Source organism: Xenopus laevis, chromosome 1S (genome assembly GCF_017654675.1).
Source record: "Xenopus laevis strain J_2021 chromosome 1S, Xenopus_laevis_v10.1, whole genome shotgun sequence".
NCBI classification, from domain to species: domain Eukaryota; kingdom Metazoa; phylum Chordata; class Amphibia; order Anura; family Pipidae; genus Xenopus; species Xenopus laevis.
This window is the reverse complement of record NC_054372.1, coordinates 57,240,985-57,266,416: the sequence shown is the minus strand read 5'-3', so window position 1 is coordinate 57,266,416 and position 25,432 is coordinate 57,240,985. Positions and strand designations below refer to the sequence as shown.

Here is a 25,432-nt window from a genome sequence, read left to right as displayed (position 1 = left end):
TTTAGGATGGGCTCATGTGTAGGGCATTAGAGTATCTCTTTTGTCTTTATTCAGGTTCCTTGGACATTAGTAATAAAGTGGCCACTTCAAGCATTTGCACCAACATCTCTAATACAGACATCTATACAACCTATATATACCCGCCCTATTGAAACTGACCGAAGCGTAAGTGCACTAACGAAGGCAGAATTGAACGCTAGCGAAAGATCGCTAAAAAATGCTCGCACTGACGAATTAACGCTCGTGAAACTGCGCCAGTGTTCAGCTGCTGAGACGCAACTTCGCATTTTAGTGAATTAGTGCAGTGGTAACAAATTCATAACTGGCAAAGTGGTGCGAAGTGTGGCGGAGCGTTTGCGGGGGAAAATTTGCCCCTAAGGGTGAAGAGCAGCAGCTACTTGTCAGAGCTACAAAATAGACAATAGTGATAATTGGCTTTGCGAATACACTGCATGTGTTTTAGCAGAGACAATTTTCAGTATGGTCTATGGCAGGGTATTTTTTCGACATTTTGTAGTGACAGCAAGTAGCTGCTACTAGTAGCTCTGTGTGTGTTCACTTTTAAGGAACAATGGGGGACAGCTTTGTTATCTGGTAGTTTGGCAGTTGCTATGAATCACTTCCACTTTATGACAAAGAAAATTGCCTCATGTCACATCTGAATGATTGATGTCTGAAAATGCAATCACCTAGAACAGGGGTCCCCAACCTTTTTCACCCGTGAGCAACATTCAGATGTAAAAAGAGTTGGGGAGCAACGCAAGCATGAAAAATGTTGCTGGGTGCTGCCAAATAAGGGCTGTGATTGGTTGGGCTATGCTATTGGTTGGGCTATGAGGACTGGCAGGCTACAGGAGGCTCTGTTTGGCAGTACATCTGTTTTTTATACAACCAAAACTTACCTCCAAGCCTGAAATTTAAAAATAAGCTCCTGCTTTGAGGCCACGGAGAGCAACATCCAAGGGATTGGGGAGCAACATGTTGCTCATGAGCTACTGGTTGGGGATCACTGACCTAGAACAACCCAACACAGACGGGAAATTGCCTGACTAGTGCTCATGTCACAGTTTGTCAGGCAATAGAAGTATCACTGAGTTTTTAGGCTAATCTGCCTAAAGTAGCCCAGTGTTTAATTTCCATAAAAGTATATAATATAATAAAATTTGCATCTCATAAATGATTTTTCTTAAATGAAAGAACAAACACTTATTAAACCTTATGGGTGAAATTCGTTTTAATGTAATTCCCTGTGCACCTGCGCTTGGCCTCATGCCAACAAAAAGCCAACATAAAAATGACTTAAAATCTGCTGTATAGTGAAACCCAACATGCAGCCTTCCAGCTGTTATAAGAATGGAAGACTGAAAGTGATGTTAGGAGAGATTGTCAGCAAAAGCTGGAAGGATGCAGGTTGTCATACACATGATTTTTTGTTGTCATCAATTTTCATTTTCAGCAGGCCTCCATGAGAAACTCCAATATGGAGCCTTTATGAGCCTGATAGAAGTATCAGTCGGCAGGCATATTAAGCGTGACATAAACATAAGCACAAACAATGAAAAAATTTAAAAACAAATGAAAGTACAATCCCAGCATTTTCAGATGCTATCACTGAATCTTATGTGCTTGCTTGCCTCCTGTGCCTTAGCCTGTCTCATCTTCTCTGCTTTGGCTACCAGCTGGAGAAATAAGAACAGAATACACAATATTCATAGCAAATGGCAATAATCATACCATGAATGACCCCAAATCCAGTGGAATGCAAGTGAGTTGCTGTGTTACCTTGGCTTTTAGGTTCACAGTAAAAGTCATGATCCACCTAGAACTAGTTGACATGTTCAGTGAACAGGTCCTGTCCATATACATAGTAAAATAGTAAGTTAGGTTGAAAAAAAGACACGTCCATCAAGTTCAAACTTTTAAGTGAGGAGTGCCCATACTTTACTAATGCGAGGTCTACGTTTAATGATGTTGTCCCTTTATGAGCTTCATCCATAAAAGCAGTCTGTATACATCATTATTCTAGTGTCACATGACAATTGTTGAAGTACCGCCTCTCAGCAGACCATATTTTTATAAGAAGGCAATAGAACATTTTCAAATGAGATTTGTGCTTCAAATAAATATTTGTGGCAATAGAATAGCATGGTGAATGAAGCACCCCCATGATGGTGGACCCTTGTTTTAAATGGCTTAAAACAAAGACTCCGCACAAAAGTAATGAATAATAACATATAATAACAGCTATTCAATTAAATAATACAGAAACAGTAAACCTTGGCCATTAATGCATTAAGTAGATATAAATGCAAATATGCATTTGATGAGTGTTCCATTTGCCAAGTATATACTTATATTGTAATGTATATTTATGGGAAAATAACAAAGATAAAGAGGTATATTTTCTAAGCAATAAATAAAAGAAGCAGTTCAAATTACCTTTTCAATGCCCCGTTTCTTTTCCCGGGGGTGGTTAAGCTTTGCCTGCCTGTCCACCAAAATCTTCTGCCAATACCGTAGCTCGTTATCACCTTTGTATATAACAAGAGAAACAGTACTATTATGCCTAAATGTCAACACTGTGTGTAACTTCAAAATGTACCTTTTTTATTGCAGGAAACATCAGTGATAGAAAGAATTTTTAATTGGTTATTCTCAAGACCTCAACAATGCATGACACGAGAACTGAACCACAAAATATTAGCTCGAACGGGCCTTTTGATTTGTGCTTATGTTTTCTTCTCTATTATAGTCTATTAGAATGTGATCTGAAGATTTATCCCCTTTCTGGTACTCTGTCTTCTAAAGATTTTTAGACCCCCAACAGATTAAAGCAATGTGTGGATGTATGCCTTTATTGATCAACCTGGCACTCCACAGCTTGTCCAAACATTCAGTGGCTCAAAGTCTGGATCTATCTAGTAGAGTCCTGCAGCGGGTCGGGAAACCGCGGGTTACCCGCAAAAACCTGCGCTAAACTGCGGGTTGTGGATAGAAGTTCCGGGTGCGGGTATAGACGTGGGTCGGCGGTTCTGCTGGTTGGGCCCCGGGTCTTCTCAATAGCGATATTTACTCGTTTTTTCTGATCACGGCTACTTCCGATGACTTCACTTCCTGATTCTTAATGGTCAGTGGGTCCGGGTTGCAGATAAGGTACTTGCGGCTCCAATCGGGTAAGAATGCGGGTTGCGGATTGCAGGTACGGGTCCCAAAAAATTGACCCGCGCAGGACTCGACTATCTAGTATGGATTTCTCTCATTGAAAAATAACCTATTTCTCTGAGGAATAATGAGGTTGGGCAAAAAAGCAAATGGTTATTGTAAAAGAAAAAGATCAGCATGAAGCAACATAATAGGACAGACCCAGGAGGTAAGAATGTTATTCACTCTCTGCAGCTCTTCCTTCCCTTGCATTCCTTCACATGCTAATTTGGGGAGCTAACACTTTAATGACTAGTTTCAAAAGCAATGTCCAGGTCATTTATAAACAATTAGGAGCCTGGACGGTGGCCTTTCCACATGTTTGCTCCAATAGTACAGTTACAAATACATTCCTGTGCTGCCACAAACAAAAGGCAGGGGCCGTCTATAGGAAATGATAATAGTACATACAAAAAGGATTGTTGTTCAGGTACTGACATTCTATCAGGAATCTTTAGAGCTTTACTACGAAGTGAAATCAAAGTGAAATCAAAACACAATCACAACCTTGGTTGGCAGAACAGTCGCAACATTATGGGGCAGATTTATCAAAATGTGAGATCAGAGCTGGGATTTTTAGAAGTGTATTTATCAATGGGTGTTTACCATTTAATAAACACGCTTCTAAAAATCCCACAGGAATGAATAGAAAGTGAGTATGTTTTCCTGTGGGGAGTGCTAATCTCACATTGCGATAAATTTGGCCCTAAATGATTAGTCCTTGCTCTACACCAAACAAATTATACTGGATCTCAGTAAGTGTGTCTTATTGTTAAGGGCAATGACACAGGGTGCTACTTGTTCCTCTAGATTTGACTATGTTGTTACCTCCCCCTTTTAAAATCGAACACATCTGCATGGCTAATTAGCAATTCATTTAGATGCATGATGCTTGGCTGCACTTAAATCAGTTCAGTCTGCAGCATGCATCTAATTGAATTGCTAATTAGCCATGCAGGCTGTGGATTCCATAAGTGTTCGATTTTAAAGGGGTGAGGTGGCAACCCTAGATTTGACGCTAATACAAAAAACAAAAAATACAGTTTTGAGTGATTATGCAATGTGAGTGTTTTAACAGTGACAGTATTGTCTATGGCAGGTTATTTTCTGGTGTTTCGTAGCTACAATAAATCTTGGGTAACAGGTATCATGGTGTGTCATTGCCCTAAATGTACTAGTAAAAATGTTAAGCCTGCTGTACCGGAGAGAATTTGTAGCTTCCAGTTTTGTTTGCCTTGCAGATCAGAGCGAGCTTTTACTGCAGTCTGGACATCTTTAGGAGATTTAAACCGAACATGGCACTCTGTGTCTCCTTCCAGCATGTCCACATACACCACCTCACACACTCCCAAAAATGCATACTGTGAATTGAGAAACTAGTTTATATAAATACATCAACACATGAACATACAAGCCAACCAATAAAATTATATTTTGCTTTAAATTTTCGTCCTACAAAGGTCTTACTAAAGCGAATTACTAACTGATATCAATAGGTTAATGCCCAGGAGCAAATCTGCCCATTTTAGTCATCTCAGCTGCATCTCATTCTATATCAACTGGGGGAAAGGCAGGAGGAGTAAGTAATGAATAAATAGTGTTGCCCTGCACAGGTAAAACTGGGGTGTTTGCTTCAGAAAGACTATTATAGTTTATATAAACAAGCTGCTGTGTAGCCACGGTAAGTAGGGACGCACCAAATCCACCATTTTGGATTCGGCCGAACCCCTGAATCCTTCGCTAAAGATTCGGGTGAATACCGAACCGAATTCTAATTTGCATATGCAAATTGGGGTTGGGAAGGGGAAACATTTTTTACCTCCTTGTTTTGTGACAAAAAGTCACGCAATTTCCCTTCCGTCCTTAATTTGCATATGCAAATGAGGATTCGGTTCGGCCGGGCAGAAGGATTCAGCTGAATCCGAATCCTGCTGAAAAAGGCCGAATCCTGGCAGATTCCCAAACCGAATTCTGGATTCGGTGCATCCCTAACGGTAAGCACATAATAATAGATAACAGATAAGCTATGTAGCATTGCATTGTATACTTCAGGGCTTATCTGTTATCAGCTGTGTAACCTGTGCTTTTTTTTGCCCCCACAGCTACCATGCAGCTTGTTTTTTAAAGGTATGTTTTATTATTTTTATAAACAATAAACACAAAAACAGCGTTATTTGGTGTTCTTTACAGTGAACATAAGTCTAGACAGCAGAATAACATGTTAGAGTAGCATGTAAGTTATTTGCATTTTTGGGTTTACAGCTCTATGGAGTTTTGAACACACCAGGCTCCGAAAAAACCCTTTCGAACTTATCGGTTGCCCTTCTGGTCTTGTAAGTGAGTTTGATCAGTGTGAGGGCCCCATCGACTAGTCTTTTCCAAAATGATGTATTTGCAAGAGTTTGGCCCATCCAGCAAAACGTGAGGGTACGGAAGCAAATTCTGGATGGGTTGGTAGGAATTCGATCCTCAATTACCCCTAGCAGGCAGACCTCTGAGCTTATTACATGTGGTGACCCTGCAGCTTGTTTTTATAAACAATAGTTTCTAAAGCAAACAAACCAGTTTTACCAGTGCAGGCCAACAGTGCATTATATTTAAATTAAATTAATCCAATTTTATTTGTTGGTGTTACTGTTCCTTTGAGTCCTAATCTTTGCAAGAATGCTGTGACTAATTGTATGCATCCAGCAGAGTGAAGAAATCGTTCTCCCAGCCACAATTGTTGATTATCAGGATAAGCAAAAGGCAGACAATTTACCTTAACATATTTGCGTCCCTGAAGAGGATCTGAATTTGTGATCTTCCCTATAACACCACTCACAAACTGTGGTCCCAGTCGCTCATTCTTTACAGTCTCCACTGAGTCCAAACATTACATGGAAAGAATCACACAAAAACATGAATTATGAGAAAGCATTTCAGGCGATAAAACAGTAACTGCTGGTCAAACTGCTATTAAATTGAATTAGGCTGTATGTTTAATAAGTTAGATAAAACACAATAGAATATCGTGTATTTTATGCAGCTGATGCAGGCTGTCCAACCTTTAGGGCCTATTCCTGCTAAAGAAAAAAATACATACAGATTTGAAGGAGATAAAATAGGTTGCCCTCTTGGTCCACTAGAATCGCTGCAGGTAAAACAAATGACTTCTTCATCATTTTTACATAATTACTCAGGTCAGGATTCTAATATATTCAGGCAGGGAATATATTTTACAGGTGAGTAAAAATGACCTTTTCCATTCTTTATATCAAGGTTTTGCAAGGAGGGTTCAGATTGTATTTCCTCCTCCGAGATGTGGAATATTTCATTCATTGATTTCTACAGAGAGGCCATGCTGCCTCGTTGAAGTGTTAAATATTCAGTCTTCATGTCCAACCATACTGCCCTGGAGAGTAGAATAATTTAGTGTAAAAAAAATCAACCCCTCCCCCCCAAACAAACAGCAGAGTATATATACACATATATATCTTAGTCAGTACTGAGTGTTTGCTGTTAAATATGATTTTAAAAAAAAAGAGTTTTGAGGGCAATTTAAAACTTTAATTGTGATTGGTCTAATTGGTGTTTATTATTATGTGATAATAATAGTACAGCCCCAACAGATTCTGCAGCCCTGTGCAATAAATTATTTAATTTGTATTAACTTATTAACTTCTATTTACATAAGTACATTTATATTTTTTCTGGGTTGATGGCCGCAGTTGGTAGACACATTTTGTTTTTTTATTAGACTGCATTACTCATAACCATTTAACTATTATTATTCCCATGTCCCCATAACCTGAAACAAAGCAACAAAAGCAATTATATGGAAATGTTTTCTATTCTCCAGGACAATACTTGTGCAGCTATCTTTATTTCCACTGATACAATGCATGCAACGGGAGACAAAGGAATGTTAAAACAATAGGGGCAAGAAAGAGTTAATGGAGTTAATCTATCAAGCCTTGTCTTATTTAATTAGCCTCACTAACCTCTTTTGTTGCCACAGGTATTGGCTTCAGCTAACTGCCATGAACTGGTTCAGTAACAATAGTTTTTGGAAAACCCACTTGATGGTGTATAGTGGGAAACAGCACATATACATTATGGTGAATTGCACACTGAGGGGCAGATTTTCTAATGTAAAAAATTCGAATTGCGAGCTATTTTTTGTTTACTTCCACTAGGGCATAGTCCAAATGCGATTCGAATTTGAAAAAAACTCGAAAATTCGAATATCGAAATTTATCATGTACTGTCTCTTTAAAAACTCAAATCGAATTCTATCAAATGCAATATTCCTTCGTTTGTTTAACTGACAGATTTTGCATTAATTTACAGGCACTCCATTTCATGTGGTATAGATAATAATAACATAATACAGGTATGGGACCGTTAACCGAAAACCCGTTATCCAGAAAGAAAGCTTCAAATTACAGAAAGGCCGTCTCCCATAGATTCCATTTTATCCAAATAATCCACATTTTTAAAAATGATTTCCTTTTACTCTGTAATAATAAAAGAGTAGCTTGTACTTGGTCCAAACGAAGATATAATTAACCCTTATTGGAAGCAGAACCAGTCTATTGGGTTTATTTAATGTTTACATGATTTTCTAGTAGACTTAAGGTATGAAGAGACAAATTACAGAAAGATCTGTTATCCGGAAAGCCCCAGGTCCCGAGCATTCTGGATAACAGGTCCCCTACCTGTATTAGGCAAATATTGCCCTTAGTAAAATGTGCAACATTAACCAATATCAGAAGGGATTAACCAACCCATATGATTATAATAATAGTACGCCCACCAAGGACCATAAAACCATTTGTTTCTTCTTTATATGATGACAACATATTTTTGTATACACAAAACCTGGTAACTTGACAGGGGAATAAGGGAAAGAAAATGAAATGGGGGAAGGGGAAAAGAGGGGAAAGTTTTAGCAAATGAATAGGGATGTGGCAGGAACATTCTAAGATATAAGGAGGGGCATATAAATGAAGGGAATGAACGGAGGAAAATGCTTTAGAGCGAATGCAATCAGAAGGGTCTATTCAAGAACACAAGACTGGTCACAGGAAAAGGAGGCACTTATCAAAGTACCATAGCTAAACAACACAAGATTATAAAGATGGGGGCAGAGAGGAAAGTAGAATATAGTCGTTTCTGTAGAATAACAGCGGTAAGGAGTGTAGTTATGTCTGTTTTGTATTAATTATGGTTCTATGTCAGTGTGTTTATCTCAGATGATAGTTTAGGAAAACTATATCTAAGTATCACATATCTCTCCATACAACATACAAAGGTTACACTTGGCATAATTAAGAGGAAAAAGGCAAACAGAATTAAAATAGAAATCATTAAAATTCTAATTTAATTCACCTTTTGATTGGATTATGGAATTTGAGTGCAAACTAGATATGGTATGTGGCCACAGCCCAGCTCTTTAAACACAATGGTGTGTGGGAAGGATCATTGCTGTGTACACTTGCCTCAGGAAAATAAAATGCAAGTCTGATAGGGGCCTTTAATCCTTTAAGTCTTGTAAGAGACTCCATCCTGTGTAAGAATGGCTGGAAAAGTCCCTGTGGCATTAGCAGGATTAATAGGGCTATCCCCTGGTTAAATCAGATGCACAAGACAAATGGTTTAAGGATCCACCCTGAATTCTACAATTTGCATTTACATCTACATTACAATGATAAAGGCTACTCAGAAGGTTCCTCATGAACTGATTCATCCAAGATATAGGGACGAGTATAAAATTGAAGGCAGGGAAGCAGTAGGTGTTGGAAGAGAACCAGTTCCAGAACTGACACTCAGGTAAGCAACATGATAGTTTTTTCTTGAGAAAAACTCACAATTTGGATACAATAGCTAACCAATTACACCATATTGCTACTAAGCTATGCTTCAAGGTGCCGTTTAAAGGTTTAAAGGTTTATCACATATATGGATTTTTTATTATTTTTTTTGCAAATCCACAATGTTCCTTCTAAGCTGTGCATTCAAACTTATCACAATTACCGGTAGTCCAGTGCACTACAAATTGTGGCACACAGAAATAATTTTGCGTGAAAACACACCCGTTTGTACTTGAACGGTGAGCAAAAAAAAGTTATTTTAAGCAGACCCTACAGCCCAAACCCCCCCCCCAAAAAAAAATTAAAAAGGAACACTGGTAATATGTATATCACACCATTATCCCCATATCTCCAGCAAGTTTGTGCAGAGTACAATTGGCAATTATACCATTTTTCAAACAAATAATAAAAAAAACCAACAGAATAAAAGAAATTAGGGGGCAGATTTCTCAAAGTGTGAGATTCGAGTTTACCACTTTCTATTAATTCCTATAGGGTTTTTAGAAGTCTATTTATCTAATGGAGAACTCCAATGGATAACTTTCACCCATTGATAAATACACTTTTAAAATTCCCATAGAAATGAATAGAAAGTGGTAAAACACAAGAGTCCTCTGCACTCAACCCATTATCAATATATTTAAGACAGCGACATTTTGTGCATACTGCTACTAAAAAATGACTTACCCTTTAAACAAAACAGGGATTGTTTGTCCATATATTGCAATATATTTAAGCTGGCCAACTACGTCAAAGTCATCCCATATCTGGCCAGTCCTACGCTTAGTTTTCATCTGATTCATTAAGAATTCTATTGCTTCATTATACATTTTACAAAGGGACTAGGTTTTACCTGCAACTTACTAGCTGCTTTCAAAGTAAACCTCCATACTTGGCTGCCCTTTTATTAGACACCAGTGGGATCACCTGACTATAGCTGGGAAGGGTGGGAGCTACAACATGGAGCTGGTCACTGCTCCTGTATAAACTATAACATGGGATGACTTTGACGTAGTTGGCCAGCTTAAATATATTGCAATATATGGACAAACAATCCCTGTTTTGTTTAAAGGGTAAGGCATTTTTCAGTAGCAGTATGCACAAAATGTCGCTGTCTTAAATATATTGATAATGGGTTGAGTGCAGAGGACTCTTGTGTTTGACTATATGTATTTTGTGGTCACACCCTCATTGCACCCCCGCCTAATGGTTTTAAAAAATAGTGGTGAGCACAACTTTCCCTTGTTTGTTAAAGAAAGTGGTAAACCCTAATCTCACATTTACTAATGGTCGAATTTTGAGAGTTAATTAACCCTCGATATTTGACCGTCAAAGTAAAATACTATAAATATTGAAGTCAAAGGATTTACCGCAATTCCTGCGATCAAATTTTGCAATTCCAGCGATAGAATTTTAATCCATCGATCAAACGATTTTCCTTCGATCAGAAAAGTGTTAGAAAGCCTATGGGGACCTTCCCCATAGGCTAACATTGATGTTCGGTAGGTTTTAGGTAGCAAAGTAGTTGGTCGAAGTTTTTTTTAAAGAGACAGTACTTCGACTATCGAATGGTCGAATAGTCAAACGATTTTTATTTCGAATTGTTCGATTAGAAGTCGTAGTCGAAGGTCGAAGAAGCCAATTCGATGGTCGAAGTAGCCAAAAAAAACATTCGAAATTCAAAGTATTTTTTCTTCTATTCCTTCACTCGAGCTAAGTAAATGTGCCCCTAAATGTAACTGCCCATAACTTTGAAAAGAAATCTTTAAATTCAGTTCCAGATTTCCCCCAGTCTAAAATGGAGCTTCATTAAGTATTTGTTTTCCATCTAACTCAGTCTGGCACTTAGCTCTGTAAATCCTATTTTTCACAGAACAATCTTTTAAACTACTCAGATAGGAGTCAATTGGTATTTTAAAACATAACAAAAGAAATAAGATACTAGGATTTGCAGCTGATGGGTGTAGATCTTATTTCAAGTGTTTTGCTTGTGAACATGGCCTCCATCAGATATTGGAATTCATATTTTTGTATAGCATGCTTAACTATAGCTGAAAAAAAACTAGTTTATTGAAAGAGGTCAAGAAATAGTGTAGTGTACAGTAATAGCATTTACTTAAACAGCAAATTTCTAGTTGGACAGACGCTTGAATTGATTATAACCAGGTTAACCTGTTTAATATTCAGTATTCTTCACTCTCTTACAGATGTTGAGATGGACCAGAACATTCAGTCAACTGTAATCAAGGATCTCCTTACACTTAAACATTGAGGGACTTTTTCCCATGTACTGCCGTAAGTGCTTCAATGTTTTGGTGAAAGAGGGTCCAAGCCACCCAATGCTGAACTGCAATTCTGCAAATGCCTAGGACATTGTTCAGCATACATTCAGATTCTTTTGGATCAACATTAGCTCCCCAGATAAATGTCTTTATAGACGATTATGTAACACCCCAGATAATGCACTCTATGCGGATAAAATGATTTTGCTAGGTTACTTATTCTATAAACCTATTTTCTAAATGCTCCATATACAGTAGAACCCCCATTTTATGTTTTTCAGGGGACCGGAAAAAAAACAAACCAGGGAAATGTGTTAAAGTAACTTTTTCTTCAAGTACTGAAAGGATATAAGCACAGGAGTCCATTTTACTTTGAGATACAATATTTAATGTGTTAATAACAAGGGTTAAACATTGCAGCGTTAATGTTACACTATGGGGGGCATGCGCAAGGCCTCTCTGTTTGTCACATACACAACCTAAAGCAATAAGTGATTGGTGCAGGACTGGACTCTATAAGGGACAGACTAATTGGAATTGACCATTCACCAGCAGAACCATGGCAAAATATACATCTGGTTAGTATTTTAAAACTCTTGATTTCACAAATACTAACATTCATAGAGGGCAAAAAAGCAGTTTTAGGTAAATCAGGACAAAAATTCAATGTAAAATCTGGGAAAATATTACTTAAAATTAGGGAAATGCACCCATTAAAATGCATTTTAAATTGGCGGTACCACAAATTAAAAGGTAAAATGCGGGAAAACTTAAATTCAGGGTACTTAAATCGAGGTTTCACTATAACACAAATCACTTTAATGGAATGGAAAAGGAAGAATCCCCCACTACTTTAACATCGGTGTACTTTCTGTGTCTTTAAAAAGAGTAAGTGCTCCAATGTTTTAGTGTTGGGGAGTCCTTAATGTAACTTCAAAGTACAGCACATTTACGTTGTATTGTTTGTGTTTAGAGAAAAGGAGCCACTTCTGCTGAAAACATGGGGCACATGCTAATAAGAGAGTAGTAAGTGCTTTATGTTTTAGCAGATATGACTTCTCATTATGTTCCCAACTTATTCCAGTTAATGAGCTATATACTATCTGATGGAAAACGTGTAATGGGAATATGCTGTAAGGGTGCAGCTACTATTGCCCCTGTGCAAACTCTGTTCTATATTATCTAGAATTGCACTGTAGCAATGGTGACTGCCTGCAGAGTACCAGCTATATAAACTCACACTTTCTTGCAATTAATGTTATGGCCAATCATACCTGCACAATGGAGAGACTCCTGAAAGCCCAAGTAGGAAGTCAATTAGAGTGATATTTGGGGTGAAAACTTTTGTGCTGTCCTATATGTTATTGGAACTATGACTAAATGGCTGATGCACCAACATTTTCCTGTATCTAAAGCCTGGTCATAAAGCTAAGGTGGGCTCTGAACAAAACTGGTCCTTCAAACATCAGCACTGTCCTAAAGCAAGATTGTATGGGTAATTGCAAACAATACTGATTGTTGCCCTTGCTAAATCGCCTCCAGTGCATGGACAACACATATAAGTCATGTAACTGATGGAGATTGCTTTCTTCATTATTTACACAATTGAAATGTTTTACATTGACAATGTAATTCACACGGACACCATTGTAACTGTATTTTTGGTTGGTTTGTCCCCAGACTGGAGGAAATTAAGCATACCTTGTGCCATTACTGTTAAACAAGAAAACCTCCAGCTGCGGCTGAATAACATGGCCCAGTACCTGCTGAAATCAGCACAGAGAGATTGGTAAAATAGTGGAGGAGACACCAGAAAACTTTTAACTGGACCAACATAAGGTTAAAGAGAACACAAACTTCTGAAACTGTGTTCTTATTTGAAAGATAAGGGGGACACTTATGTAATGCCACATAGAGAGACTGTATATCTTCAAGGATGGAATCTTTGAGATGTGAGAATATATAAGATATATGTTTGTTTTATATTCTATGAACACATACAGGATTACTTTTATCACAAATACAAAAGTAAACCGAACAGATAAACACATGTGTATTATTTATATATTCTATCAATGTAAAAAGTAAAGCAAGGATATAAAAAGAAGAAGTGTTTCAGGGCCAAAAAGCTTACAATCTTACTGGCATAGTTAATAAAAACTATGAAGGCAAATAAGCCAAGCAAATAAAGTTGTAAATAATTTTACTTTTCATACTTTTTAACAGCTTAGCAGCACGCTGCTGAACTTGCTCATATAAAAGATTAGCCTTTATATCCCATGTATCTGTATTTTAACAGGAAGTTGATATGTATGATTAGTGACCAATCCATATAAAAAATTAAAAGCAGGTTAGTATCACCAGGCAGCACAGTATTCCTAGGGTATGTAGTTCTGCTATGCAGCACTGGACCCTCCCTCAAAAAAGACAGTTTTGTGTATGGATGGTAAGGACTTTGAATTGAAAGCTTCACTGGGGCACAGATTTATAAACAATCAATGTAAAACCTGCAGATTGGACAACCATTACAGGCTGGTGGGGTGTGACTAAAGCATCTAGTGTCCTTTGAACTACAGAGTAGAGGGTGTAGGGGGTCAGAAAAGAAGTACAGGTATGGGATCTGTTATCTGGAAATCCGTTATCCAGAAAGCTCCAAATTATGGAACGGCTATCTCACATAGACTTCATTTTATCCAAATAATCATAGCTTGTACTTGACCCAAACTAAAATATAATTAATCCTTATTGAAAGCAAAACCAGCCTATTGGGTTAATGTAATGTTTACATGATTTTCTAGTAGATTTAAGGTATGAAGATCGAAATTACGGAAAAATCCATTATCCGGAAAGCTTCAGGTCCTGAGCATTCTGCATAACAGGTCCCATAACTGTGCAACTGGTCTAAGGGCTATGCACTGGCAGATAGAAAGAAACAACAATGCATTTGTTCAAAGTCTGTTGTATTCAATCTATTGCTACTATTAATAAGAATGTATCTTTGTATCAAAGTACAATGGTTATATTAAAATACTTTTTGGTTTCTCATGAAGCTACTTAGACCTATGCCACATCTGCGGGCAGAAGGGGAGATGATACGTAAAAATCCTAACAGACAATTATAAATCATAGTAGGCGGTGTGATCTGGATGACTGGCCCGCTGGCAGAACAAAATCAATTATTTCCCTGACTATCTATATGGATGGCCAATATCCTTTAACCATTCTTTTGGCAAAACACTGTGGTCCATGGACAGTTTGTGAAAGCTGCAGTTACGAATGGCTGAGCAAAGAGAATGAAAGAAGATGAAACTAAATCTAACCATGTATCAAAACACACAAAGGAGTGAGGTGCGAGGAGTGAGAGTTCATTATCTCTAGTTAAACTACCTTAGCTAATTACAGGGGAACTGCTCTGTAAAAAATGTTTACTATTAAAAGGGCAGTATATAACCCTCTTTCTTGCAACAGAAAGGACAACCATACAAAAAAATATGTACAGTACTCTTTATAAGCAACAACTACATTTAGTTAATTTGCAGCAAGCTAAGGCCTATTATTTTTTTATTATTAAATGCAATACAAAACTGCTTATGCAAAAACTTCTCATAACCAAAGACAAACATATTTCCCACTTCTAAATACTGTAATTAAATGCCTAGTGAAATGACTGACTTTGAAAGTACTCGGTATAACTTCTTCTACAACGCTGTCTTTCTTTATGCTTCTTATTCCGCTTCCTCTTTACTTTTAGCACAGACATTTCTTTCTTATCTGCTGTGTCCTTCTCTTCTTCTGTAGAGACCTCTGTTTCATGCATAACATAAGCAATAAGATGCAAACACTATAACATCCCACACTTGAGGGTAGTGCAATTACTTGATTTTTTTACAAGCTAGAAAATGATGCCACTGGCAACCACACCTGTCCAAGTTAAAACGTGTTAGTAAATAAGTCCTACAGTGCTGCAATGCAATTTCAAAAAATTATGTACCTGTCTTCATATAGGGTTCACTAAACTAACTCTATACTACACTTCATTCCTTCTAAATTGTGCTTAGTACATGGCAATACTTATACTGATCTTGTTTTAGTAGATAGACTCGTTTTTCATTCACTTTTGTGCATGTATTATACTTGTGGTTTTGGGTCAATCTAAGCCTGCTACTTGCATACAAAACCAGAGAAAAGTGTCTTAAGCAGCTTCAGCCCTTCTTGAGTGTTTCCCCTTTTTTCTGATGTTTTAGTTCTTAGCCTCTGTCCACAGTTTTTGGTAGATTAAATGCTAGGCCACTAAATTTCAATTAATTTATTAGGACAGCTGTGCTATGCTAAATGTATATGGGCCTCCAAATGACCTTTAGGCTAGCCTGCTCAAGCTAAATCATCTGACTACTGCGTAAGATGCATTTATTATAGTCTATCCTCAAACATACAATATAATAAACAATCAGGCCCACAAAAGAGGAAAAGTTGGGCAACATTAATCTATGGAGACAATACCTTTACATTCTTGTAATGCTTCTTGAGTTGACGTTGGCTTCTCATCCTGAGCCAGGTCTTTAGTTTCACTTTTCCTCTGCTTTGCAGAAGAGAAGTCCTGTTCTTCTGAGCTGCTATGCTTTCTTTTGCCTTGCCTGCCTTTTTCAGACTGATCAAAACTTTCTGCTCTTTATTTTTTTCCTTCTTGTCAGTCTGCTTATCTGCTTCCTGTACATCAGGTAAGGAGCACTCAGATACAGTCCTGCATCTCTTATGTCCGCCTTGAGAAACTATGTCCATATTTTGTTCTTTATTTTCCTCCTCTGGCTTTTCGCCAATGTCTTTTTTTGCCTTGGATTTTTTTCTTCTTCTTTTTCTTTTCTTCTAGAAGTCAAAATAAATATATATTTATTGTTATCCTCAAACAAATTGTAGTAAAGAAGGGTAATTCACTTGGTTGGCTCAATTCCATTGCATTTATCAATACCAATGAGTTCTGTAATCAGAAAGATAAAGGCCAAATAAAATTATTCTGAAATAGATTATACATTTTTACTATGGGGGTTATATAGTTTTGTATGCAGGTACGAGATTTATTATCTTGAGAATCCTTATCCAAAAAGCTTTGAAATAAATCAGTCAATGATCTGTTTAAAAAGAAAAAGAAAAAAGAAATTAAAAAGAAAAAGAAATTAACTTCTCTCTGTAACAAGACACACCTGAAGGTAACTAAGTTAGATAAATCCATTCCAAATGCAAACTCTGTCTTATTTAACTGGTTTTATTTTTGAAGATGGTGCATTATATTACATCATTGCCAGCCAGGGCACGGTCTGGTTCTATACTCTCCCCAGACTTGCATGGGTTTCCTGCCACATATTAAATACACACTGCTCTGTTAACAAGCTCCTGGTAATACAGACTATAATGTGTGTGCATGCACATGTGGAGGTTAGATTGTAAATGTAAACTTCACTCTGGAAGTTTCAAATAAGAAACTACGTTATCTAAACATGTTCCCATTTCTGATTCAAAATATTGTGCCAAAATACACACAAAATACATTTTTTGCTTGGTTTAAAGGCAACTCTTACCAGTAGCACAGCCCTCTGTTATGTTGCCTTCTGTTATGTTGACAGGTGGAAGGAAGGGCTTTATTTTTCATTGTTGTAGGAAAAATCCCTGCTTTTCTTGGTGCTTCTTCAGGTGGATTATTTAAAATCTAATCAGGTTAACAAAAGCAGTCAATGTGGTCATATCTTATCATCTTTAGAGGAAATGTGTATAACAAAAATGTTTAATCAATATAAAAAATGCAGAATTACCTGTATTGCTTTAGCTGCTTGCTCTTGAGTCTCAAACTCTATAAATGCAAATCCTTTAGGATCTCCTGTCGCTTTGTATCGTGGGATGCTAATATAGACTACAGGGTCACTTTTGCCAACCACCCGCTCAATCGAGCTGTGGGTAACATTTTTAGGTAGCAGCTAATAACAAAAAAGAAGAGTTAAAGGACAAGGAAAAGCTAGTTAAGCGTTAACCTTTATTAAAAGGCTTACATCTATTGTGGACATCGGTGCTACTCAATCTCCTCTGTTTTAACCCCTTCTCCTGTAACTTCACAATTTATAAATAAAACAATGACTTGGGTAAAAAAAAAAACAACAACCCATAATTCACCTCTACTTCAGCAAGACCAAGAACACGTAACATGTGCAGTACATGGAAGTCTTAGGCAGTGCATGCGAACAATTAAAATCCATGCGCGCGCTATGAGACTAGCACTCCCGTACACGGACGCAGCAAATCCTACCCTTTAGCTCTCGGGTAGTTGTAATATTTGGCATGCTGAAATCGCCATCTTGATAACGTAACTTAAAAGAAAATGGCAACCGCAATGGAGCTCTTATAAAGAATAATAACAGAGGGCTGTACAGGAAAAAATGGAACAGAATAAAAAGATTACTTCAGCAATCAGGTACAGCTTTGGGGCACAGCCTTTCCTTTTCCTTTAAGCAGATTATTAGTAAAAAAAATTTCTGGTGTGACATATCATGAACAATAAAAGGTGCTTTGCCTTGTTATGTGAATACATTATCAGGCTAACCACTGGCAGAGGTCAACAACACTCCACCTGTGCCACTTTCCAACACCTGCTTAAGTGTTTACAGACAGATTATGTCTAGGGTTGCCACCTGGCCGGTATTTTACCGGCCTGGCCGGTAAAAATGATGGCTGATCCCAATGTTATTAATAGGGGTAAATATATAAATATAAATATATAGGAAGGCCGGTATTTTTTTCCAGAAAAGGTGGCAACCCTAATTATGTCCCGAAGATGTGCACTTGTGACAGGAAGTGGACATTCAAACCAATGGCAGACAACAGTGAGTATATTTATATATTCGACAGTGGGTATATTTACACTGATGAAGAAACCGTCTGGTGTACTATTAGCCAAAGACGTGACTACATTTTTCACAGTGGTAGAATACTCATGACAAAAACTCCACTGTTTAGTATTATAGGAGAAGGAAATGTTAAAACTAAGTAAGCTTTATCAGAAAGATCTATATGAATACACCAGTAAACCCTCAATATAATGCTGCTCAGAGTCCTCTGTCAAAAGAAACACCATATTTCTTTTCTTTTTTTGTGTACACATGGGCTTCTGTATCAGATTTCCTGTTTTCAGCTTAAACCTCCAGGGCTTGGGCTTGGGAATGCTCAGTTTGCTCCTATCCCCCCCCCTGCTATAATCTTAGCTCAGAGCTCTGAGCAAGCAGGGAGAGACTAAGGCAGGAGCAAACTAATATGGCAGCTGCTATCCTAAACAAACAAAGACAGTGTCTAGAGCTATTTACCCAGGTATGGAAAAACATCTTAAAGAATAAAAATGGCTTTAAAGCTTACACTATTGTGGCTAATCTATTGGCAATAAACTGCCTTGGTAGCTTTCCTTCTCCTTTAACAGATTACAAAACTTTATAAAATATCTACTGCATTTCGATAATAAATACATGTGTACAAAAATATTGGTTCCATAGAACCAAATATAGAATATAGGAGAACTTATTAAACAGACATATTTTCTTACCACATACATTGTGCCACTGTCCATATCTTGTGGTTTCTCTCCAAGAGAAAAACGTCTCCTTATTTTTGTACTGTTCAGATTTAGCTGAAAATCACATGCTGTGTTAATTTGGTTTTAACAATAGCATCTATTTTTAAATTTTTCTTTCATAGTTGCATTAGCTCCAAAAACAGTGTTGTTACTCACTACCACGACAGATGAATTCTTTACTGCTCGTGCCATTAGCTTTGAATCTGTCGTTATTTTCTTCATCTTGTTAAATGAGGCCAGTACAGATATATCGATGTCTGAATAGAAAAGGAGGGACATACTGATTATTACGGTGATTTACGGTTATAAAAAGCTTAGAGTTAAAAAAGCATGCATTAAAAAAAGAACCACTATAATAAACATGTTCAGTAATCTATCAAGAGCTTATCAAAACTAATTATATGAAAAATAAACCTTTATTTATGGATAATGGCACACTTTTGTACCATATCAGACCTCTTGTAGCTATGTCGTACAAAAAACAGTGTTGAACAATGGAGTATATTACCAGATCACAATATTTTGGGAAATATAATAAAACTGTGCTATATCCATTTTTAGGAGAACCAAAGCGTCAGCAATTAATTATCATTGTTCTATGTGGGAACAAACCTACCACAGCTATTACAAAATAATATCCCTGAGAGCAATGAGGCAGTCAAGAACCCATCACTGCCTGCTGCCACTTTCCATTCACATGGGTGGGCATTGCTCAGGCTGTTGCAGGTGGTGATCTGCAGATATCCAATTAATAATTTACCATTAAGGTACATTTTAAACAAATTAGCTATTAACCCTCACTATTCTGCAGTTAGTTATAATGCATACATGGAAATTACCATGAAAGTTATAAGCAGGTCAGAGTAAATCAACAGTAATAAAGAAATGTTGTCACAGAGACTGACTCTTCAAATGCACTTATTTGTTGCCCAGTGTCACTTTGCCTTCCAATGTGGCATTTTGGAGAGTTTCTATTTATCAATGAACAAACTCACAGCTAAAGATAGTAATGGTTAGGGGCAGGTTTATCAAAATGTAAAATTAGAGTTTACCATAGAAAAACTCACCCACCCATTCATTCCTATAGGATTTTTAGAAGTGTATTTATCAATGAGTGAAAGCTAGAGTTCTCCATTTGATAAATACACTAAAAATATAGGAATGAATAGAAAGTGGGTGAGTTTTTCTATTATGAGCTCTAATTTTATACTTTGATAAATCTGCCCCTAATAATCTTGTTTATATTTATTATAATATACAAAAGTCATGAATATCCTGTAAATTATATCCTTATAAACGGTGAGTTCTGATGTCATCAGTTATAAACGGTGAGTTCTGATGTCATTTCTGTCACATGATTCACTGAAATTTGTGTATTATAATAAATAAAGTACCCCCAGTTGTAAAATATGAGGATATTAGAAGTTACCTCGGAGTTCCATGACCTGTATAAAAACACTCGGCCTTCGGCCTCATGAAACTCCTCAGTAACTTATAATATCCTTATAATTTACAATAATTTACTTTATTCACTATATTATTAACACCTTTTATTCACTACTATGTTCTAGATTTCAATACTGAAATTCCTGCATGAATTCTAAGCAATTAGTACAACTTTAATTGATGCCCCTACAACAACAACCTCGCCCTGAAGAAACCTAATTAGAATTGCACATTTTGATGAACCTTCTCCACATGAGGTTACATTGCATCTTTACATACAAGAAGTAAATGAGCCAAAAGGCACAGGAAATAAAATCCACCCCACAGACTTGTGAATGAAAGAGCCCACACACTGCTTTGCATATTTCTATTCAGCTTGTAAGGAGGAAGTTGGCATAAAAGGGATGGATCCTATTTAGACTCATTTGCTACTTCACACTGTCAGAAGATTTACAATGCTATGATCAAGAATGCAAGAATCTGTTTTGTTTTAATCTTGCCTGTGAAAACATCTAAACTCATCTGCCAATTCTATGAGTGGGTCACGTAACTATCAATTGTGCATAGCACTTATTGTCCGCTGTTAAGAGTATATGAAAATGTGAAAAGTGAAAGGTACAAGGAGAGGGTCTGCATGCACCCTTAAATCATCACAGGGCTCAAAATTGGCTGATTTACATTAGATGCCATAGCACCTACCTCTTTTGTCAGGCCCTAACATTTCTTTTTTAACAAATCAAACTGTGAAACAAAAACTTTACTTTTAGACTGTTGACACGTGATTGGAGAAAAGGGTAAATGCCAGCAAATTGTAGCAGGTCATTCATTTCTGAAGGTATACAATACAGCTGTGGTGGGTCTTTCTAATGGAAGATAGTTTCCATGGGGCTGCATTGTTGAACCAGAAGAGACCAGTTTGAGAAAAAGTGTAAAACAAGTACAGGTATTGGATCCGTTATCCAGAAACCCGTTATCCAGAAAGCTCAGAATTACAGAAGGGTCGTCTCTCATAGACTCCATTTTATTCAAATAATCCAAATTTTTAAAAAGGATTTCCTTTTTCTCTGTAATAATAAAACAGTACCTTGTACTTTATCCAAACTAAGATCCAATTAATCCTTATTGGAAGAATAACCAGCCTATTGGGGTTATTTAATATTTGCATGATTTTCTAGTAGACTTCAGATAAAACACACATGATGGTTTTATAGGTTCTGTGCCTCACGTAAAGTGGTGTAAAGTGCTGCTTGAAAGTTTTATGAACCCTTCAGTGTTCACATACTTTCGCTCAGTATTTGGTGTGACCCCCTTATGCAGCAATAACTGCAACTAAATGTTTGTGGTTAGAGTTAATCAGTCCTGCACATCGACTGAGAAATTTTAGCCCAATCCTTCAACAACTTCAGCTCTTGGATATTGGTGGGTTTCCTTTACATGATCCGCTGGCTTTATGTCTTTCCACAACATTTTATTTGGATTAAGGTCAGGACTTTGAAATTGCTATTCCAGAACATTCACATTCACTGTTCTTCTTTAGGATCGTTATCTTGCTGCATGACCCACTGTCTCTTGAGATTCAGTTCACGAACAGATGTCTTGACATTTCCTTTAGAATTCTCTGGAATAGTTCAGAATTCATCAATGATGGCAAGCCGCCCAGGCCCAGATGCTGAAAAATAGGCCCAAACCAGAACACTCCCACCACCATGTTTCACAGAAGGTTCTTATGCTGGAATGCAGTGTTTTTCTTTCTCCAAATGCAAGGCTCATCATTTAAGCTAAAAAGTTCTAATTTGGCTTCATCCTTCCACAAAACATTCTTCCAGTGTCCTTCTTGGTTGTCCACATGATCTTTAGCAAACTGTAGGCAGTCAACAATATTTTGGGGGTAGAGCAGTGGCTTTCTCTTACTACCCTGCCAAACACTCCATTGCTGTTTAGTGTTCTCCTGATGGTGAACATGTGAACATCATCAATTGCCAATGTGAGACAGACTTTCAGTTGCTTTGAAGTTACCGTGGGTTCCTTTGTAACCTCTCAGACTATTAGACCCCTTACAGTTGGAGTTAACTTTGATGGTCAACCACTTCTGGGTGGGGTAACAACGGTCTTGAATTTCCTCCATTTGTAAACAATCTGTCTGACTGTGATTTGATGGAGTCCAAATTCTTTAGAGAGAGTCTTGTAAACCTTTCCAGCTTTATCAACAACTCTTTTTCTGAGGTCCTCAAACACCTCCTTTTTATGTCATGATACACATCAACAAATGTGTTGTATATCAGACTTTGCCGGATCCCTGTTCTTAAAATAAAAGATTGCCATCCCATTGACTGAAAACACCAGACTTCACCTGCAAATTATATGATAATCCTAAGGATTCACTTACTTTTGCCACACCACAGATATGTTATTGGATATATTTTTCAATAAATACATTACCAAATATAATAATTTTTGTTTCATTTGTTTAACTATGGTTTCTTTGTATACTTTTAGGACGTTTGAGGTCACATTCATATAAAAATATAGAAAAAGAGTTCACAAACTTTCAAGCACCGATGTATGCAAGATAAGTTTTATATGAAGATTGTCTTTTTCCTAACCTATAGAAGTTGTTACGGGCATGACATCATATATTAGCAAAGAGGAATGTGGTTTTAGCTGATGAATGGAAAACTGCATGAAAACAAAACTCTAGATGGACACTAAAAAAAGATTTCTCCCATATAATATAAACAGAACAAATAGCACAAGGATCATGTAGTACAGAGTACTCACAGCCATCTCTGGTCTTCTCAATCTGTTCCCTCAAAAATCGATCCTTGTGCAGATTGACATCACCAAACCAGAAATCCACTTGCTTAGCAATGTCGGCAAGCAACTGTTTTACACAAGACCGTTTCTTTTTTTCACGGTCCTTCCTCAAGTCAGTACTTTCATCTTCTTTCAGCTTGTTGCTTGGGGTATCAATTTCAATCTCAGTCATCTTCTCTAAACAAAGAAAACAAAATGAAAGAATTGCTCATCTAAAGGACTTATTTCAACATACGCATGAAGGCACACTATATTGCTTGTTATGGCTGAAATAAAACAGAAAATTCTCCCAGATCATGACAGCAACAACCAATGTATATAAGACCCCTAGTAGTGATTAAGGAATTGGACAAAGAGATATGTGTATCTGAGCATTAATTGTTTTGATATACACAACGGCATACTGCCGATCTACTACTAACCATTCAGATTAAATAAGTAGGAACAATAACAAACCAGACAATGATCTGGCCTTTAATTGACAAACAGCAATTGTACAAATGTTATTTCTGACAAATAGTAGTGACAGTCAGCTATTGATATAGTCAGATATGCAATATATGCAAAGATCTTATCTGTAGCAGACATACATTTTTTAACCTGTCCAATCGACTAAATGACTGATCACCATGGCATGAAAAATGTCAGGGCACTCCACACACTATCCACAATCGTACGAAACTAAGGTTCTTTGCAGTATGCCCATCTACTACTCACCATTTCAGTATGAAAGATAACAAATCAGACAATGTTCTGGCCATTAATTGACACAGACAGCAATTGTACAAAAGTTAAGTCCAACAAATAGTAGTGACAATCTCCCATTGATATCGTCAGATAAGTAATACATACAGAGATCTTATCTGTAGCCGACATAAATCTTTTAACCTGTCTGATCGGCTAAATGACAGATGTCGGAACACCCCACACACAAACCTTTGTTTCATACGACTGCATCTTTGCATCTATGGCCAGCTTTAATAAGATAATCATAGCAAGCTTTCAGAAAGTTTTAGTTCAGTTTAAACAAGGAAGTAAAATATTCTAAAAGCTTGCTATAATTATCTTAGCCTATAAAACGTTCCCCTTTATACCTTTTGTTTTATTTTTTTGCCCTGTGATATATTAAGCTAAAAAATTCAGTGGGGTTAAAGTCATTTTTAGATGTAATTGAAACTGAATGCAGTACTTATTTATCCCTTCCTCTTCTCTGTAGCTAACTTCTGCTACATTGTTTCAGGAGTCAGAGCCAGCAGTGCAGAGAATATAGATATTGTTTCTATAGCTGTTACATTTACAATTAACTTCACACCATTGAGAATTTTTAACAAATGTCTATGGCTATAAGGGAAAGTTGCTCAAAATTACAGTTTCTTTCATTATACACATAACAATGATGGGTGGAAGATCCTTCTATTTTGGAGAGACCTGGCTACACGTTTATACAATAGTTATCTCATGCGCATTTGACAAGACTACAGCACTGTCAACAATATAAAGAACAAGAACACGTTCACTAAATTACCAGTTCCTCCTGATAACTTTGCATGTCATTTGGGGTTTAGGCATAGGAACATGAAGCGAATGACTAGAACGTCATCAGCGTGCGACACATAAAACTTCCCGATTATCCAATCAAGATGCGGAGATGTAGAGGCTGCCCTGTAGCTGCCTGTGTCACCATGGAAACGAACCAGCGTCCTGGGCTCGGGGCATCGGCCATGAAGTTGCTGGGTGCTTGTTAGGACAATGGGAAAATATTGTGATAAAACGTACAATTTGCAACGTTAACATTCATCAAGACAGCAAATAAAATGAATTCACTCTTCAGAGCATTGTTATGACGTCAAAAAGCGCGATTTTTTTGAAAAGCTTTACGGTGGAAAATGGAATGGTTATGTTTCGGATGACAGCTGGTCAGGCTGACAGAGGAAGAAGGGGCGATGATACTATATATTAAGAGATACTATATATTCCTAGAGATGTCAGTCAGCTCCTCGTCATTAGGAGAAGGAGGAGGCTCAGGAGGATGATGATCCAGTTCTGGTATTCCACTTCTCTAAGAATGGTTGTGCAATTGCAAATGCCTGAGGGTAGCTTGCTGTCTTGCAGCACTGGGGTCTTAGGTGCAGGTCTGGACTGAGATTCATTTTAGGTACACAGAGGCCCAAACAGGCCACACAGCAGCCCAAATAGCCGACCACCAGCCTAATATATAGCGACTGTCT

At 37.3% G+C, this 25,432-nt stretch overlaps 2 long non-coding RNA genes and 1 pseudogene across 2 annotated transcripts; 1 reads left to right on the top strand and 2 right to left on the bottom strand.

Moving 5' to 3' along the window:
* Positions 1-23,376, bottom strand: LOC108704421 (annotated as a pseudogene).
* On the top strand, positions 8,734-13,376 carry LOC121399306. The gene is made up of 3 exons (XR_005964895.1): positions 8,734-9,015; positions 11,264-11,351; positions 13,019-13,376. It is a non-coding gene; the product is annotated as an uncharacterized LOC121399306 (long non-coding RNA).
* On the bottom strand, positions 16,906-18,396 carry LOC121393090. The gene is made up of 2 exons (XR_005964896.1): positions 17,143-18,396; positions 16,906-17,039 (listed from the first exon to the last, which is right to left on the bottom strand). It is a non-coding gene; the product is annotated as an uncharacterized LOC121393090 (long non-coding RNA).
* Positions 23,377-25,432: the final 2,056 nt, after the last annotated feature.